Raw genomic sequence first — 6,965 nt, forward strand, 5'->3', positions numbered from 1 at the left:
TAGTCTGCTATCTAATCTCGTCTATAGTGTCGCTTCTAGTCTCCTCCCTAGTCTAGTACAGTCTCTAGACTCGTTTCTTGTATCGTTTATAGTCTCGTCTATAGTCTCCTCTCTAGTCTTGTTTCTAGTATCGTGTCTAGTCTCGACTATAGTATCGACTACAGTCTTGTTTATAGTATCGTCTATAGTCTCGTCTCTAGTCTCGTCTTGTTTCTAGTATGGTCCCCACTGTAGTCTTGTTTCTAGTATCGTCTCCAGTCTCGTCTCCAGTCTCGTCTATAGTCTCGTCTATAGTCTAATCTCGTCTATAGTCTGGTCTCGTCTCGTCTATAGTCTCGTCTATAGTCTGGTCTCGTCTACAGTCTGGTCTCGTCTATGGTCTGGTCTCTTCTATAGTCTTTTCTCGTCTATAGTCTGGTCTCGTCTATAGTTTGGTCTCGTCTATAGTCTCGTCTCGTCTATAGTTTGGTCTCGTCTATAGTCTCTCGTCTATAGTCTCTCGTCTATAGTCTCTCGTCTATAGTCTCTCGTCTATAGTCTCTCGTCTATAGTCTCTCGTCTATAGTCTCTCGTCTATGGTCTCTCGTCTATAGTCTCTCGTCTATAGTCTCTCGTCTATAGTCTCTCGTCTATAGTCTCTCGTCTATAATCTATAGTCTCTCGTCTATAGTCTATAGTCTCTCGTCTATAGTCTCTCGTCTATAGTCTCTCGTCTATAGTCTCTCGTCTATAGTCTCTCGTCTATAGTCTCTCGTCTATAGTCTCTCGTCTATAGTCTCTCGTCTATAGTCTCTCGTCTATAGTCTCTCGTCTATAGTCTCTCGTCAATAGTCTCTCGTCTATAGTCTCTCGTCTATAGTCTCTCGTCTATAGTCTCTCGTCTATAGTCTCTCGTCTATAGTCTCTCGTCTATAGTCTATAGTCTCTCGTCTATAGTCTCTCGTCTATAGTCTCTCGTCTATAGTCTCTCGTCTATAGTCTCTCGTCTATAGTCTCTCGTCTATAGTCTCTCGTCTATAGTCTCTCGTCTATAGTCTCTCGTCTATAGTCTCTCGTCTATAGTCTCTCGTCTATAGTCTCTCGTCTATAGTCTCTCGTCTATAGTCTATAGTCTCTCGTCTATAGTCTCTCGTCTATAATCTATAGTCTCTCGTCTATAGTCTATAGTCTCTCGTCTATAGTCTATAGTCTCTCGTCTATAGTCTATAGTCTCTCGTCTATAGTCTATAGTCTCTCGTCTCTCGTCTATAGTCTCTCGTCTATAGTCTCTCGTCTATAGTCTCTCGTCTATAGTCTCTCGTCTATAGTCTCTCGTCTATAGTCTCTCGTCTATAGTCTCTCGTCTATAGTCTCTCGTCTATAGTCTCTCGTCTATAGTCTCTCGTCTATAGTCTCTCGTCTATAGTCTATAGTCTCTCGTCTATAGTCTCTCGTCTATAGTCTCTCGTCTATGGTCTCTCGTCTATAGTCTCTCGTCTATAGTCTGGTCTCGTCTATAGTCTCATCTATAGTCTGGTCTCGTCTGTAGTCTGGTCTCGTCTATAGTCTGGTCTCGTCTACAGTCTGGTCTCGTCTATGGTCTGGTCTCTTCTATAGTCTTTTCTCGTCTATAGTCTGGTCTCGTCTATAGTTTGGTCTCGTCTATAGTCTCGTCTCGTCTATAGTTTGGTCTCGTCTATAGTCTCTCGTCTATAGTCTCTCGTCTCTCGTCTATAGTCTCTCGTCTATAGTCTCTCGTCTATAGTCTCTCGTCTATAGTCTCTCGTCTATAGTCTCTCGTCTATAGTCTCTCGTCTATAGTCTCTCGTCTATAGTCTCTCGTCTATAGTCTATAGTCTCTCGTCTATGGTCTCTCGTCTATAGTCTCTCGTCTATAGTCTCTCGTCTATAGTCTCTCGTCTATAATCTATAGTCTCTCGTCTATAGTCTCTCGTCTATAGTCTCTCGTCTATAGTCTCTCGTCTATAGTCTCTCGTCTATAGTCTCTCGTCTATAGTCTCTCGTCTATAGTCTCTCGTCTATAGTCTCTCGTCTATAGTCTCACCTATAGTCCCGTCTATAGTCTCGTCTAAAGTCTCGTCTATAGTCTCGCCTATAGTCTCGTCTATAGTCTCGTCTATAGTCTCGTCTATAGTCTCGTCTATAGTCTCGTCTATAGTCTCGTCTATAGTCTCGTCTATAGTCTCGTCTATAGTCTCGTCTATAGTCTCGTCTATAGTCTCGTCTATAGTCTCGTCTATAGTCTCGTCTATAGTCTCGTCTATAGTCTCGTCTATAGTCTCGTCTATAGTCTCGTCTATAGTCTCGTCTATAGTCTCGTCTATAGTCTCGTCTATAGTCTCGTCTATAGTCTCGCCTATAGTCTCGTCTATAGTCTCGCCTATAGTCTCGTCTATAGTCTCGTCTATGGTTTCGTTTCTCGTCTCAAGTCTCGTCTAGACATTTTCTAGTATCGTCTCTAGTATCGTCTCAAGTCTCGTCTCTTGTCTCATCTCTAGTCTTACCTCGATTCTCGCCTGTAGTCTCGTATCTAGTCTAGTCTATAATATAGTTTTTAATTTAGTGTGAAGTTTTCACTGAATCACCTTAACATCATGCTGTAGGGTACTTTAACAAAAAATGTTAAACTTTAGCAAAAGCATGTCCCTTAAGATAACACGCTGGAAATGAACAAGAAATTAAACAAAAACCATCAAAGGAAAGTCTAGCACAAAAAAAAAGACAGAAATAAAACTTTTGCAATTTCGGCCATAACATTTACTTTCTTTTACATTTCTTTAATAGAAAGAAATGAAACTGGACTTTTTCTTTAATTTTCTTATAATACGTTTTTTTATTTGTAGCATTATTTTAGGGGTCAGCTAAAAGTTTAAATATAAAATTGAGAGGTAGAGAGAAAAAATAACCCAAAACTATTGCAATTAAGTTAATCAAAAAAGTTTCTTTCAGGGTTTTCTTTTTTCGTTGGAAATATTTTTCGACAACAAGCTGTCATTGCAGCATAAAAGTTTTTTTTTTTCAAACAAATTTCAAGTCTACACCAAAAAGTATGCAATGCAGTATTAGTGGTCATCATTTTTGTATGATTTTTTTTTTTGATGCTAGAGTGAAATATTGTTATAAAGAAGTTTTTTTGATAAAACTCTTTGGTCTTGTGTTTTGATTGGGGTTTTTTTAAAAGGCTTTTTGGTTGGAGATTTTGCCATTAAATAGATTTAAAAGCATAACTTTAGGGGTTTATGGAGCAAAAAAGAAATAATGCATATGAAAATGTAATAAGAAATGCTGTATTTCCCTAACCACAATTATTTTTAATAAAATTTATGAAATAATTTGATTAGAATGACACTTTATGAGAAAATGAAGTTAACATTTCTTGGAAAATATGAAAAAAATATTTTGTTTTGGTCATTGATTGTATGATAAAACCATTTAAGGAGTCTTAACATTTCTGCTAACTAAAATACTTTAAGAGATTTCAAAAAAACACTTGAAATAATTTCTCTATTTCCTTTTGTTTTCATATTTTAGGTTTGTTTTACTTAAAACACACACTTTCATTTTATATATAGTCTACTTTCAGGCTTTTAAATATTGTTTATTTATTTTGCAAATATTCATTTAGTTTTTCTCTCACTTGGTTTTTGTCACATACTCACACAAGACAATGTTGTTTGAATTGATTTTATTATTAAATTTATTTATGGTAAATAATATTTTTCCTTTTCTTTGGGTTGTCTAATTGTTTGTCTATTGTCTGAAACTTTACTTGTGCAGCTAGCATACTTTTAGGCTTTTGTTATCTTTGCATTTGAAGGATAAAATGTTGTATGTTTATTATTGTTATTATGTTGTGCAAATATTTGCTTTAGTAACAAATACATTTCATAAAAATTTAACAAGTAGTTATTTAGCAGTAAACACAATTAAATATTGTTGACATTTATTGAGGGTTTGGGAAGAGTCTGGCTTTTATTTCTGATTTTTTTAGGTTTTTTTTCCTCAGAATCCATTACTCCTCTCCTTTTGATAAGATTTAATAACCCATTTCTTCTCTGGCTTTTTTCTAGCTTTGCTAAAGATCTTATTGCCATTTTTATTTGTCACAATTTCAATTTCGTAAGTGCTTTAAATGAATTTTAAGAAGTCAAAAGTCATGCTGCATAAAGTGTACGCGTTTTTTCTGCAGTTTTTTTTTAGTTTGTCATATTTCATATCTCATATAGCGAGAAAACAAAACGAACAGCATACAACAGGTGTTGTCACTTGTCATTTCAAAGCTCTTCTTTAGTTTAGTTTTTTTTTTGGAGTACTTTTTGTTTGCATGTATATGGAAAGGGGGAAAGTAGACCTATCTTGAGTCATGTCAGATAGTATCTACTATAGTCACGTATATAGCATCTTCCTTTAGTCTCTTCCTATAGATTCACCTTATTATCTCGTCCTTCAGTCGTCTGTAGTCTCGTCCTATAGCCTCGTCTCTCTTCCACACTCTAGTCTCGTCTCTAGTGTTGTCTTGTCTCTAGTCTCGCTTTAGTCTCGCCTCCAGTCTCGTTTCTAGTCTCTTGTCTCATCTCTAGTATCGTCTATAGTCTTGTCTATATTACCGTCCTGAGTCTCGTGTCTATTCCCCTCCCTAGTCTCGTCTATATTAATGTCTCCAATCTCCAGTCATGTCTCAAGTTCCGTCTATAGTCTCGTATATAGTCCCGTCTCAAGTCTCGTCTCGTCTCCAGTCTCGTCTCTAATGTCGTCTCCTTTCTCGTCTCTAGTCTCGACTATAGTCCCGTTTATAGTCTCGTCTATATTCCGGTTTATAGTCTTGTACATATTAACGTATCGAGTCCCGTCTCCAGTCACGTCTCAAGTATCATCTCTAGTGTCATCTGTAACGTCTCGAGTCTCGTCTACATTAACGTCTCTTGTCTCTATACCCATCTCTAGTCTCGTCTCTTGTCTCGTCTCTAGTCTCGTCTCTAGTCTCGTCTCTAGTCTCGTCTCTAGTCTCGTCTCTAGTCTCGTCTCTAGTCTCGTCTCTAGTCTCGTCTCTAGTCTCGTCTCGTCTCTAGGCTCGTCTCTATTCTCGTCTCTAGTCTCGTCTCTAGTCTCGTCTCTAGTCTCGTCTCTAGGCTCGTCTCTAGTCTCGTCTCGTCTCTAGGCTCGTCTCTAGTCTCGTCTCTAGTCTCGTCTCTAGTCTTGTCTATATTACCGTCCTGAGTCTCGTCTCTATTCCCCTCCCTAGTCTCGTCTACATTAACGTCTCCACTCTCTAGTCATGTCTCAAGTTCCGTCTATAGTCTCGTATATAGTCCCGTCTCAAGTCTCGTCTCGTCTCTAATGTCGTCTCCATTCTCGTCTCTAGTCTCGACTATAGTCCCGTTTATAGTCTCGTCTATATTCCGGTTTATAGTCTTGTACATATTAACGTATCGAGTCCCGTCTCCAGTCACATCTCAAGTCTCATCTCTAGTGTCATCTGTAACGTCTCGAGTCTCGTCTACATTAACGTCTCTTGTCTCTATACCCATCTCTAGTCTCGTCTCTTGTCTCGTCTCTAGTCTCGTCTCTAGTCTCGTCTCTAGTCTCTTCTCTAGTCTCGTCTCTAGTCTCGTCTCTAGTCTCGTCTCTAGTCTCGTCTCTAGTCTAGTCTCGTCTCTAGACTAGTCTTTAGTCTCGTTTCTAGTTGCGTCTCTAGTCTCATCTATAGTCTCGTCTCTAGTCTCGTCTTAAGTCTCGTCTCTAGTTTCGTCTCTAGTCTCGTCTTTAGTCTCGTATCTAGTCATGTCGCTAGTCTCGTCTTTAGTCTCGTCTCTTGTCTCTTCTCTAGTCTCGTCTCTAATCTCGTCTCTAGTCTTGTCTCTAGTCTCGTCTGTAGTCTCGTCTCTTGTCACGTCTCTAGTCACGTCTCTAGTCACGTCTCTAGTCTCGTCTCTAGTCTCGTCTGTAGTCTCGTCTCTAGTCTCGTCTCTAGTCTCGTCTCTAGTCTCGTCTATAGTCTCGTCTATAGTCTTGTCTATAGTCTCGTCTCCAGTCTCGTCTCCAGTCTCGTCTCTAGTCTCGTCTATAGTCTCGTCTATAGTCTCGTCTCTAGTCTCGTCTATAGTCTCGTCTCTAGTCTCGTCTATAGTCTCGTCTCTAGTCTCGTCTATAGTCTCGTCTGTAGTCTTGTCTCTAGTCTCGTCTCTAGTCTCGTCTCTAGTCTCGTCTCGTCTCTAGTCTCGTCTATAGTCTCGTATCTAGTCTCGTCTATAGTATCGTCTATAGTCTCGTCTATAGTCTTGTCTCTAATCTCGTCTCTAGTCTCGTCTCTAGTCTGGTCTCCAGTCTCATCTCCAGTCTCGTCTATAGTCTCGTCTCTAGTCTCGTCTCTAGTCTCGTCTATAGTCTCGTCTGTAGTCTCGTCTCTAGTCTCGTCTCTAGTCTCGTCTCTAGTCTCGTCTCCAGTCTCATCTATAGTCTCGTCTCCAGTCTCGTCTATAGTCTCGTCTCTCGTCTCTAGTCTCGTCTCTAGTCTCGTCTCTAGTCTCGTCTATAGTCTCGTCTATAGTCTCGTCTATAGTCTCGTCTCTAGTCTCGTCTCCAGTCTCGTCTCCAGTCTCGTCTATAGTCTCGTCTCTAGTCTCGTCTCTAGTCTCGTCTCTAGTCTCGTCTCTAGTCTCGTCTCTAGTCTCGTCTCTGGTCTCGTCTCTAGTCTCGTCTCTAGTTTCGTCTCTAGTCTCGTCTCTAGTTTTGTCTCTAGTCTCGTCTCTGGTCTCGTCTCTAGTCTCGTCTCTAGTTTCGTCTCTAGTTTCGTCTCTAGTCTCGTCTCTAGTCTCGTCTCTAGTCTCGTCTCTAGTCTCTTCTTTAGTCTACTCCAAAGTCTCGTGTATAGTTTCGTCTCTAGTCTAGTCAATAGTCTCGTCTATAGTCTCCTCTATAGTTGCCTTTATAGTCTCAGCTATAGTCTCGTTTGTAATCTCTTCTAT

The sequence above is a fragment of the Calliphora vicina genome, chromosome 4 (assembly GCF_958450345.1).
Source record: "Calliphora vicina chromosome 4, idCalVici1.1, whole genome shotgun sequence".
Lineage (NCBI taxonomy): Eukaryota > Metazoa > Arthropoda > Insecta > Diptera > Calliphoridae > Calliphora > Calliphora vicina.